The sequence below is a fragment of the Triticum dicoccoides genome, chromosome 4B (assembly GCF_002162155.2).
Source record: "Triticum dicoccoides isolate Atlit2015 ecotype Zavitan chromosome 4B, WEW_v2.0, whole genome shotgun sequence".
Lineage (NCBI taxonomy): Eukaryota > Viridiplantae > Streptophyta > Magnoliopsida > Poales > Poaceae > Triticum > Triticum dicoccoides.
In genome coordinates, this window is record NC_041387.1 from 172,912,469 (window position 1) to 172,926,527 (window position 14,059).

A 14,059-nucleotide genomic window follows, 5' to 3' on the forward strand; every position below is an offset into this window, starting at 1 on the left:
TAAAGAAAAGGATCATCCTAGAAAATAGTATTTCAACTCACTAGAAAATTTCTTCCTCTCACGATAATTCATACGAGGTGGTGCATACTTTTCTACAAGAAAGATGGCATAATCCGCAGACCAAGGTTCTATTTTTTTAATCATAGCTAAACTCTCACCTAGAAATTAAGGACTCATTTATTGGAATAGGGTCATTAGGTATCCTTTCCATGTGTGATAGATGATCTGCTACCGGGTTGTCTTTGCCTTTGCAATCTACTATCTGCAAGTTAAACTCTTGAAGCAACAATATCCATCAAATCAAGTGGGGCTTAGTGTCCGTCTTTGTAAGAAGATAGCGTAAGGCACGCTGATCTGTGTGAACAAGTAATTTAGAGTTGATGATGTAAGGCCTAAATTTATCATAGGAAAAGACAACATAAAGTAATTATTTCTTAGTTTTGGCTAAGTGTCTTTGATCTTCACCTAGAATCCTGCTAGCACAAAATACAACGTTAAGTTTTTTATCATCTTGCTATCCTAGGACAACTCCAATGGCATAGTTGCTAGCATCACATATTATTTCAAACGGTTCATCCCACTTTGGAGGTTCGATGATTTGAGTCGCGATCAATGCATCCCTTAGTTTTTCACAGTCTTGGACACAACTCCTGTCAAAATAGTATGTCTTTTTGCAATAAATGTGAAGTTGGTTCTCATTCAATATTTTGATGATGTATTATGTTGTTCTTCCTCTAGTGGTATCGTGTGAACATCAACTACACGACACTTTACCTTGCTTGGGCCTAGGAGAAGGCATTATGGGATTAGTAAGTAGATGATGGGCTGCGAGAGTGACAGAAGCTTAAACCCTAGTTTATGCACTATTTCATAAGGGGCTGATTTGGATCCATATGTTTCATGCTATGGTTACATTTATCTTAATTCTTATTTCATAGTTGTGGGTGCTTGCGAGAGTGGGTAATCATAAGTGGGTTGTTTGTTCAAGTAAGAACAACATCCTAGCACCGGTGCACCCACATAACAATTTATCAAAGTAGTGAACACGAATTAGTGAATCATGATGAAGTTAACTAGACAAAATTCCCATGTGTCCTTGAGAATGCCTTTCTCATTATAAGAAGTACTTATATCTTGCCCTTTGCAATAAAATAATTGGGCCACCTTGCTGCACTATATTACTTTGGTTACTTGGTATGAATTATCTTGCTTTCAAACTACCCGTTACTACTGTTTACAGAAATTGCAGAGAATACCTTGTTAAAAATTGCTTATTGATTCCTTTTGCTCCTCGTTTGGTTCAACACTCTTACTTATCGAAAGGACTATGATTAATCCCCTATACTTGTGGGTCATCATGATTCGTGGATAGTGGAGAAGCACTACGTGCTTTCTCATGCAATAAATTGGGTGGGTGTCATGGTGCATTCATTTTTGGAAGAAAATCGGTTGGAGGGAAAATCGATGGGGGAGGGAGGTCATTCGATTGATGGGAGGGAGGTAACGAAATGAATAAAATGAGCACAAATTCCCCTTTTAATAATAGAGACTTGGACTTCCAATGGGAACTAGAAGACCCAGAATTAATGCCTATGGTCAACAGACCAGACAAAATGCTCTCTGACATTGCTTCTATGCTCACCTATGCTGGTAGGCTTGCCCATTTGGAAGCTGTCATTTCTGCCCTACTTATATGTGCAATGTGGTCAATCAGGGTGCCATTCACCATCACACATCATTTTGGAAAATCTTGTAATATTTTCATTGGTATGTGAAAGATATTAAAACACAAGTTAAATGCTTGGTAAAATAGGAAAGGACCATCTTCCCAAATATGTAGGTGGCCTTGGCATACTATATCTCAGGAAGCAGAATAGAGCATTGCTAATGAAAAAGGTATGCAAATTCTTTAATCGCCATGATATCCCTTGGGTTGAATTATTTGAAAATCATATTATGATAATGACTCTGCCCCTAGTGACCCACCCAACATTGGATCATTTTGGTGGAAATATTGTTGCAAAGTTATCACTGAATTCAAGGTAACGACCACATGTAACGTTCAATGTGGTGACACAATGCTCTTATAGTATGATCAAATGAAGGATGTCCTTCTATTTTGGTGGAAAAAATGCAGAATCCTCAACTACATTCTTTTGCCGAAGAGAAACATATTACCGTGAGAAAAGCCCATGCAATGTCACATGATAATATATATGATATTGCATATACCATTATCTACTATTGCAAAGCAACAATATGAGGATTCTCTAAGAGAAACATATACAATGAATTCATTGGCAGTCGATGAAAAAGCTCGAGCCCCTTTCCAGCAGATTTGGAAGTCATGATGCCCATGTAAACAAAAATTCCTTTTCTGGATCCTTATTCAAGATAGAGTAAATACAAGGGACTTACTCTTGAGAAAAATCTTTCTTATTGACAACCATAATTGTGTTCTGTGTGATGATTACAGCATTGAGGATCTCATGCATCTATTTTGTCAAAAAAAATTGGCTTGCACTTGGAATGGAATGGAACAGTGACCTAGAAATTATACAGTTGCTTGTTGAAAAAAAGGAATGAACCACACATGTTTCAAAGAGGTGCTCATCACACAATGTTGGAGCCTACAGAACCACTAGAATGGCACAATCTTTGACACCCAACAAATTAGCATGGAGCATGCATCTTTTCATTTAAAGATAACTTCCAAATGGTGATGAAAAGAGCTAAGCCTAGTCTTACGGATGGCATGAAGCATGGCTTGAGACCTTGTAATTTCCCCTTGTGATATCCATTCCATCATATAAATATCCATTATTAATGGAAAATGACACATAACGGTCCCTATTGTATGATTATGCTAAAAAATAAAAATATAACGGTTGAATGCATTCTCTCACTCCCGTCCTTGGCACTAACAATAAAAATGTAACAGTTGCATGCATTCTCTCACTGTCACTCTCGGCACAGACAGCGAAAATGTAACGGGTATACATCATATGTAATGTATATTAAGTAGCGATGTGCTTTATCATACATAATTTAACATCTCAACCGATATTTTACTGTAGTGACTCATTCATATGAATTATTTTATTAACTACACAAAAAATGTCTATACCCAAAGCATGAACATCGAGTTTTACGGCTAAACACTCATTTTCATCTCTTGCTACTCTGCTCTCAGCAAACCATGTATTGTATGGTTTTAAATTTTAAGAACGTGCCTACCAAAATGTCATATTTCCCCACGTTAGATGGTCGTACTCATGACACTTTGCACGTAGATGGAATACTCAACAATGTTTGTTGCAAAACAAATAATATATTTTTAATACTTCAAGTATTCTCATTTTATGATACATCAGCTCTAGCACTAGGGCAACAAGAAAAGCTCGATGCTCTTTAGCCACTTGAGTCTGATTGAAAATGAATGAGCTGAGAGTGATCGGTTTATGTAGCTCAATCGAGAAATGAGCCAATCTTCAGCCAACACTAGCTCTCTTCAGTTTAGTTAGCTCGATATAATATAATTATATCAAATAATCCTAATATATATATATATATTAAAATAAATGGGATAATTTATTACCATATATGTTGTGTATGATTTTTCTCCTTTTTATCTACTATCAAACATGGAAGATCAAATAAGTGTAGAGAAAATTTATACCTCAAGATGGTACGTGGCAGTCATGTGTTAAATATAAACACTTCACTTTATTCTATTGCTAGTTCATTCAAGATCTCTTACTATTCAGTACTAGTCTTCAATTGAGAGAGAATAAGTCAAACTACCTTAATCATCGATTTGATTGGAATAAATTTTTTTGTGGTTTCTTATGTTATGTTGTGGCATATGTTAATCAAAAAATGCTTTAGATTATTAAAAAAAATCATGTTATTTAGCTCAAAACCAGCTCGAGATTGACTCGAGATTGTTACAAGCTGAGCATGAGGCACATTCCACAACTCGATCTTGGGCTGCACTCAATTTAATATCGCTTGAATTTTAGTATAAGTTGAGTTGTGTATAGTCAAACTCACTTGAACTCGACTCACTTGTATCCCTAATCAGCACCCGGGAGCAAAAAATATGTCCTTTAGCTTTCAAGTAAGATGTGTACGTTATGCTAAAAATGTATGTACTCTTTGGCGTCTTTATTGTATTGTCATGTATAGTGAGATTGTGCATCATACATTGTGGCAATAGATGGATAATCTCTTGGAGTTACTCATCAACATCTTTATGTTGGGGAACGCAGTAATTTCAAAAAAAATCCTACGATCATGCAAGATCTATCTAGGTGTTGCATAGCAACGAGAGGGGAGAGTGTTGTCTACGTACCCTTGTAGACTGAAAGCGGAAGCGTTATGACAACGCGGTTGATGTAGTCGTACGTCTTCACGGTCTGACCGATCCTAGCACCAAAGGCACGGCACCTCCGCGATCTGCACACGTTCACCTCGGTGACGTCCCATGAACTCTAGATCCAGCTGAGGTCGAGGGAGAGTTTCGTTATCACGACTGCATGTTGACGGTGATGATGAAGTTACCGGCACAGGGCTTTGCCTAAGCACTACGACGATATGACCGAGGTGGAAATCTGTGGAGGGGGCACCGCACACAGCTAAAAGATCAACTTTATAAACTTGTGTGTCTATGGGTTTCCCCCCTCCCCCGTATATAAAGGAGGAGAGGGGAGGCCGGCCCGCCCTCCTTGGTGCGCCCCCAAAGGGGGAATCCTACTAGGACACCAATTCCTAGTAGGTTTCCACCAAGGAGAGAGGGGGAAGAAAGGAGAGGGAGAAGGAAAGGGGGGGCGCCGCCCCCCTTCCCTTGTCCTATTCAGACTCAGGGGGGCGCGCCCAGCCCTCCTGCGGCCCTCCTCTCTCTCCACTAAGGCCCATTGAGGCCCACTAGTTCCCCTGGGGGGGTCCGGTAACCCTCTGGCACTCCGGTTTTATCCGAAACTTCTCTGGAACACTTCCGGACTCCGAATATAGTCGTCCAATATGACAATGAAACTGTAACGATCATAATGCTAAGCTAACATATGGGTTTTGTCCATCACATCATTTTCCTAATGATGTGATCCTATTCATCAAATGACAACACATGTCTATGGTTAGGAAACATAACCATCTTTGATTAACGAGCTAGTCAAGTAGAGGCATACTAGGGACACTATGTTTTGTCTCTGTACTCACGCATGTACTAAGTTTTCGGTTAATACAATTCTAGCATGAATAATAAACATTTATCATGAAATAAGGAAATAAATAATAACTTTATTGTTGCCTCTAGGGCAAATTTCGTTCAGTCTCCCACTTGCACTAGAGTCAATAATTTAGTTCACATCGCCATGTGATTTAACACCAATAGTTCACATATGTATGTGATTAACACCCATAGTTCACATCGCCATGTGACCAACACCCAAAGGGTTTACTAGAGTCACTAATCTAGTTGACGTTGCTATGTGATTAACACCCAAAGAGTACTAAGGTGTGATCATATTTTGCTCATGAGAGAAGTTTAGTAAATGGGTCTGTCACATTCAGAGCCGTATGTATTTTGCAAATATTTATGTTTACAATGCTCTGCAGGAGCTACTCTAGCTAATTGCTCCCACTTTCAATATGTATCCAGATTGAGACTTAGAGTCATCTGGATTGATGTAAAAGCTTGCATCGATGTAAGTCTTTACGACGAACTCTTTTATCACCTCCATAACCGGGAAATATTTCCTTAGTCCTTACTAAGGATAATTTTGACCGCTGCCAGTGATCTACTCTTAGATCACTATTGTACCCCTTGCCAAACTCATGGCAAGGTACACAATAGGTCTGGTACACAGCACAACATACTTTATAGAACCTATGACTGTGGCATAGGGAATGACTTTCATTCTCTTTCTATCTTCTGCCGTGGTCGGGCTTTGAGTCTTACTCAACTTCACACCTTGTAATACAGACAAGAACTTCTTCTTTGACTGATCCATTTTGAACTCTTTCAAAAACTTGTCACGGTATTTACTCATTGAAAAATCTTATCAAGCGTCTTGATCTATCTATAGATCTTGATGCCCAATATGTAAGTATCTTCACCAAGGTCTTTTATTAAAAAATTCTTATTCAAGTATCCCTTTATGCTATCAATAAATTCTATATCATTTCTAATCAACAATATGTCATCCACATATAATATTAGAAATGCTACAGAGCTCCCACTCACTTTTTTTGTAAATACAGGCTTCACCGCAAGTCTGTATAAAACTATATGCTTTGATCAACTCATCAAAGCATATATTCCAACTCCGAGATGCTTGCATCAGTCCATAGATGGATCGCTGGAGCTTGCACACCTTGTTAGTACCTTTAGTGTTGAGAAAACATTCTGGTTGCATCATATACAACTCTTCTTTAAGAAATATCTATTTAAGGAATGTAGTTTTGACATCCATTTGCCATATTTCATAAAATATAGCAACTGCAAACATGATTCGGACGGATTTAAGCATCGCTACAGTTGAGAAAATCTCATTGTAGTCAACACCTTGCACTTGTCGAAAACCTTTTTGCGACAAGTCGAGCTTTGTAGATAGTACCACTACTAGAAAAGTTCGTCTTCCTCTTGAAGATCCATTTATTTTCTATGGCTTGTCGATCATAGGGCAAGTACACCAAAGTCCACACTTTGTTCTCATACACCGATCCCATCTCAGATTTCATGGCCTCAAGCCATTTCGCGGAGTCTGGGCTCATCGTCGCTTCCTCATAGTTCGTAGGTTCATCATGGTCTAGTAACATGACTTCCAGAATAGGATTACCATACCACTCTAATGCGGACCATACTTTGGAAGACCTACGAGGTTCTATAGTAACTTGATCTGAAGTTTCATGATCATCATCATTAGCTTCCTCACTAATTGGTGTAGGAATCACTGGAACTGATTTCTGTGATGAACTACTTTCCAATTTGGGAGAAGGTACAGTTACCTCATCAAGTTCTACTTTCCTCCCACTCACTTCTTTTGAGAGAAACTCCTGCTCTAGAAAGGATCCATTCTTAGCAATGAATATATTGCCTTCGGATCTTGTGATAGAAGGTGTACCCAACAGTTTCCTTTGGGTATCCTATGAAGACACACTTCTCCGATTTGGGTTTGAGCTTATCAGGTTGAAACCTTTTTCACATAAGCATCGCAGCCCCAAACTTTAAGAAATGACAACTTTGGTTTCTTGCCAAACCACAGTTCATAAGGCGTCGTCTCAACGGATTTTGATGGTGCCCTATTTAAAGTGAATGCATTTGTCTCTAATGCATAGCCCCAAAATGGTAGTGGTAAATCGGTAAGAGACATCATAGATCGCACCATATCCAATAAAGTGCGGTTACGACGTTCGGACACACCATTACGTTGTTAAGAATGGAGTGAGCTGTGAAACTATTCCACATTGTTTTAAATGATGGCCAAAATCGTAACTCAAATATTCTCCTCCACGATCAGATCGTAGAAACTTTATTTTCTTGTTACGATGATTCTCCACTTCACTCTGAAATTCTTTGAACTTTTCAAATGTTTCAGACTTGTGCTTCATTAAGTAGATATATCCATATCTGCTCAAATCATCTATGAAGGTAGGAAAATAATGATACCTGCCACAAGCCTCAACACTCATTGGACCGCATACATCGGTATGTATTATTTCCAATAAGTCAGTAGCTCATTCCATTGTTCCGGAGAATGGAGTTTTAGTCATCTTGACCATAAGGCACGGTACGCAAGTATCAAATGATTCATAATGAAGTGATTCCAAAAGTCCATCTTTATGGAGTTTCTTCATGCGCTTTACACCGATATGACCCAAACGGCAGTGCCACAAATAAGTTGCACTATCATTATCAAATTTGCATCTTTTGGCATCAATATTATGAATATGTGTATTACCACGATCGAGATCCAAGAAACTATTTTCATTGGGTGTATGACCATCGAAGGTTTTATTCATATAAACAGAACAACAATTATTCTCCGACTTTAAATGAATAACCGTATTGCAATAAACATGATCAAATCATATTCATGCTCAAGCAAACGCCAAATAAGATTTATTTAGGTTCAACACTACTCCCGAAAGTATAGGGAGTGTGCGATGATGATCATATCAATCTTGGAACCACTTCCAACACACATCGTCACTTCACCCTTAACTAGTCTCTGTTCATTCTGCAACTCCTGTTTCGAGTTACTAAATTTTTAGCAACTGAACCAGTATCAAATACCTAGGGGTTGCTATGAACACTAGTAAAGTACACACTACAAAAAAAAGACACATTCATGACATTTTGGGCCGAACGAATTTTTTTCTGTCATACATATGACACTTCTATGACGATAATTGTGACAAAACCCGGTATCATCATAAATGTGGTGGGCTCCTACTTCTATGACAAAAGATCATGACAGAAAATGGGCTTTTCATCCTGGGCGGGCCGGAGACGCAGCTGCATGACATTCTTTGGGCCGACCATGACGGAAAAAATCGTGGTAGAAGCGAGGGCGAGGAAAATTTCGGGGAGTTCCCGGTTACGGTGGGAGGTCGGGGGCCGAGCGATGCGCGTTTCTCTTATACATGTACGCGCGTGTGTGCTAGGCATTGGCTCGAACTAAACCTGAGCGAGGTGTTGGGCTCTAACTGAACCCGAGCGATTGCACTGCAGGCTACGTGTTACTGAACCCGAGCGATGGATCGATGGTTGTTAACTAAACCTGATCGAGCGATTCCTTTGCTACTGCTGCTAACTGAAGCCGGTTGATTGGATGAACAATGAGCGTTGCGGGGGGGTGGGGGGGTGGATGAACAGTGAGCGGTGGCGTTGCCTCTGGATGAACAGGACCCCGTGGTGTGAAGGGCTGGATGAACAGTAGACGGTGGAGGGGTGCTCGTGGAGGGGTGGTTCAACATGACCCCGTGGTGTGGAGGGCTGGATGAACAATAGATGGTGGAGGGGTGCCCGTGGAGGGGTGGTTGAACAGTAGCCCGTGGAGTAGCGCGCGGTGGAGGCTGGATGAACAGGAGCCCGTGGAGGTTGGAGGTGGTCGGCGGTAGCCCGTGGAGGCTGGAGGAGGTCGACGGTGGAGATGAACAGTATCCCGTGGAGTCCCGTTTTGCGGTACGCCACACCCCTCCCAATGAACAAGACCCCCGTTTCGACCGTAGCGCTCCAACACAAGTCTGTTTCGTCCATTTTGCAGTACACCACACCCCCCGATCAACAGGACCCCCGTTTCGATCGTAGGAGGTCTGTTTCCTCCGTTTTGCGGTATGCCACACCCCTCCCGATCAACAGGACCCCCGTTTCGACCGTAGGAGGTCCGTTTCCTCCGTTTTGCAGTACGCCAGACCCCTTCCGATCAACATGACCCCATTCCGAATGTGGCCGGTCGAACACAAGGCCGTTTCCTCCGTTGTGCGGTACGCCAGGCCTCGTTTCCATTGCCTGTTCCGTCCAAGCCCTCCCGATGAACAGGACCACGCATTCCGTTCCGACCCAGCCGGTTGGCTCCCACGCGTTCCGTTGCCTCCCGATGAACACGACGCATTCCGTTGCCTCCCCATGAACACGACTCATTCCGTTGCCTCCCCATGAACATGACGATGACGTTGTTTCTCCGTTCTGACCCAGCCATGTACACGAGCCCTGGTTGTACATATGTGCGAGTAGGCTTTTGAGACCCCGCCCATATGTACGTACGTGGCCGTATTTTCTTTCCTGCACCCTGGCCGTTGTACGTACGTGTACATGCTACATGCGTGCCTCTACTACGACACGTGCGCGCCTCTACTACGACACGTGCGCGCCTCTACATCGACCAGTATGTACGTACACGTTCGCGACAAGAATGACAATGCTACGTACGCTTCGACCAGGTGGGTCCCGACTGTCAGGCACTTTCCTTGCCTGCAAAGATGCAGCTGGTGGGTCCCAGCAGTCAGGGGGGCGAATCGTTTTTTTTTGCCCGGACGCACTTCCTTGCGTGTGAAGATGTAGCTGGTGGGTCCCAGCAGTCAGGGGGGTGAATCATTTTTTTGACCGGACGCACTTCCTTGCGTGCGAAGATGTAGCTGGTGAGTCCCAGCAGTCATGGGGTGAATTGTTTTTTTTTGCCCAGACGCACTTCCTTGCGTGCGAAGATGTAGCTGGTGGGTCCCAGCAGTTAGGGGTAACGTTTTTTCATGAAATACGGTGGCCTGTTCGGTGGGTCCCTGCTGTCAGGTGGAGGAATCATTATTTTGCGCGTAATAAGGAGGCACTTCATTGCTGTGGCCGTGGACCCAGCTGTCAGCCTCTCCACGTACAGTCCACGTCCCATGGAAGTCGTTCCTTGACCACGTTGACCACGCCGCGCCGAGAGCACCATGGCGGTGGACGTCGGCGAGGCCTAGGAAGGGGACGACTCGGAGCCGGGGAAGACGCAGCAGTGGATGCCCACGCGAAGAGGAGTACGAGGGTTCACTGGTTCGGCTGCGGTGTGAGGCTATTGTCGCCGCAAAATAATAGGGGGTGTGGGTGAGTAGAGGGATGGCCTGGCCAGCGGTGGGAGTAGTAGGGAGCGGTGAGGCCTCTGCGGCATCACAGCCGGCCACGGGAGGCAGGAGCACGCGGCACGACTGGCGCTGGTTTGGGCGGCTGGAGCAAGAAGACCAAAGGTTGAAGAAGCACTACGGCCATTGGATGAACATTGTACGGTAACAGGAGCTAGAATCATTCACATTGACTAAGTTGACAAAGCCCTCCGTCCCCGTCAACTTGGTAGGCCCACAAGTCAGCCTCCCACTATGTTGGGTTCCAGCTGGCAGGGGGAGTATTCTTTTTTTGTGCGTAATAAGGAGGCACTTCGTTGCATGCGAAGATAGCCGATGGGTCCGACATGTCAGCGGAGGGCACATTTTTTTCACGAAATACAGAGGCCCTTCCGGTGGGTCCCAGATGTCAGGTGGAGGAATCGTTATTTTGCGCATAATAAGGAGGCATTTCCTTGTGTGCGGCCATGGACCCAGCTGTCAGCCTCTCCACGCACAGTCTACTTCCGATGGTGTCGTTCGTTGACCACGTTTACCACACCGCGCCGAGCGCATCCAAGGTGGTGGACGACGCCGAGGCCCCGGACAGCAACGAGCCGGAGATGGGAAGACGCGGGAGTAGAGTCCCAGACGGAGAGGTGTACGAGGGTTAACTGGTTCAAGTGCGGTGTGGTTCGGTAGTCGATGGAGAAGAACAGGAGGTGTGGAGGGGTGGAGGGATGGCCTGGCCAACGGTGGAGTAGCGCTTCATAGCGAAGCGTGCTAAGCAGAGCTGCTAGCAACAGGAGGCGGGAGGTGGTCCCGGCGGCGCTGGAGGAAGAAGATGAGAGATTGAAGATGGATGCCGGTCGTTGGATGTAAATTCAACGGCTAACATGTCAAAATCATTTGTTGACTAAATTGACAACGACTTGCGTTGGCTTCGTCCTATTGGCCCACATTTCAGCATCCAAAAATGTGGCACGTATTCAACCCATTTTTTCAGAATTTACAGTCTTTTTTTTTGCGCGGTAGAATTTACAGTCAATTTGATCTTTTTTTTGAATTACAGCCATTAGCTGGGCTGGGTGAACAAATAATGTAGCGTCCATGCGGCCCATTTATTTTATTTCCTAAAAAATTACAGGCCATTTGCACTTTCTCGAAATACGCAATTTTGCTGGGCTGATTCTAATTATAATGTTGGGTTGGGCCAGCAATGTTATCTAAAAATAAAAAGGGGCTGAGCATTTTGTTATAAATATATTTAAATAATAAGTGATATTATTACATTCATCCATAAATCTTACCAAGCTTTTGTACACAATCATTAGGAATTTCGTGCCAAAACAATCCAGGATTTTATTTGTTAAGAAATTATTTTTATAAGTTAATAAGATGTGGGATATTGTTTTCTTACATATGTAAGTATCTGTTAATTATATGATGACAATAAAAATAATATATAATAACATATAAAATAATTTAAATATATATAATATAGTTAGAAGGGAAACATAAGTTGGACCTGGCGTTCCTATTCTTATATAGAAAAATAGAACAGACCTCTGCGTTTTCTTCAAAAAAATACATAAATTGGGCTGGCAAAAATAAAACCTCGGATGGGAGGTCCATAGGCCGGTCGATACATGACGGCCCTAAGAAAATACAAACACGCCAATGGACCTCCCATCCGAGGTCGTGGGTTGCGCATGTTAAAAATGAAAGCTAGACGGGGCAGCCCAAAACCACGTCCAACACTTGCCAAAACTTCGTCCCGCGTTTTCTCTGTGTTTCGCACACTCGACATTGTGTGGGCATTTAGACTGTGCATCATATGAAGATGTGCTATGGATGAATATTGATCAGCGTGATGTTAACTGGCTGGTAGTTCCATTTTCAACCATGAATGAAACTTCCAACATGATGTTAACCCTGTTTGAAAAAGTCGTGTTAATATAAATGCTCTGCCTCTGAAAGTTGCAGTTTCTTATCTGAAACTGAACTTGCAGTTTCTTCCTGAGAATCACATTGTCTGCACTTTTATACTCCTATGAAACTACATTTTTTTAAGTGCTAAAAATAGATCTCTAAAATTCATAAAATACTTCATATGCTCAATACTGCAAATCTGAAATTCAAAAGACATTCATATCTGAAAGTACTCTAAAAATACACAACCCAAAACACAATTCACAACCTGCAAATACTGACAACCCTAAGCTCCTCCTAACAATTGACAACATGCCTGACTATTGGGATGGGGGGGGAAGCCCCCTCTTATTCCTCGGCGGCAGACAGCCGCCCCGTGAGATGATGTGAACGGCGAGGGAGACGATGGCGGGGAAGCGTCGTCGGGCCAACTGCTTTTCTCCTCTTGCAGTTGGGTTCGGTCGACGAAGACTCCACTAGCTCTCTCTGGCAGGACACCCTCACAAACGGCACCATGTAGATGCTCGATCCTTCAATCTCTGGTGGATGCTCCATCTGGGATCGATACTCCCACCACCGCTCCCTCACGATCGGATTTGGTGAATCTGTTTGCTCCATGGCCCAGAGGAGCAGCTCTATGTACTCCGGTACGACTCCCTCCGGGAGTATCGCCGCCTTTTCGCTCTGTTGCAGATATTTGTCCATGGATGTCGCCGTCACCGCTAGTTGGTCCTTGTTGTCAAACCAAGACTATATCTCCAACATCCTAGCTAGCTTCACAGGGTCGCCATCTGCGATCCTCACGTATCGGTTGTACTCCTCCATCGATCTACTTCTCCACAACACCTTCACTCGCCAGCTGTGGTTTTTGAATGGAAGAGGAGAGGAGCAGCGCTCGTTTTGGATTAGAACGGGAGAGGAGCGACGCTGGTTTTGGACTAGAACATGAGAGGAGGGGCGGTGGTTTTGAAATGGAAGATGAGAGGAGCGGCACTGGATTTAGATTGGAACAGGAGAGGAGCGGCGGTGGTTTAAGAGGAGAAGAGCGGAAGAGCGGTGTTGGTCTTGGAAGTATTTTTTTGTTGTTTTGCGTATTTTGAGTCAAAGTTTGACCATGTACTGTATTTGATAAGCAAAATGTGAATGCATGTCACCAAAAATTGTATATTTGGTTCGTATCTGAATGTACTTTCAAATTATATTATTTTTGTAACATATAGCATATATTTTATGTGCAAAAATCATGGTCAATTATGACCCAGAATAAAAGGGAGACTAGTTAATGTGGGGTCGCTTTCTTAATTGAAGGGTAAATTGATTTTGATTTTGATCCAGTCACAGCGTGCCGGCCCTCTCGTCCAATCCTAAATCGCTGCCGCACGCTCCTCTCCCTCTTCTCCATTGCAAAACCACCTCCTCTCCTCTCCATCATCTCCATTCCAAAACTACCGTCTCGCCTCTCCCTCTTCTGATCTTCTCCATTGCAAAACCACCTCCTCTCCTCTCCATCATCTCCATTCCAAAACCACCTCCTCTCCTCTCCATCATC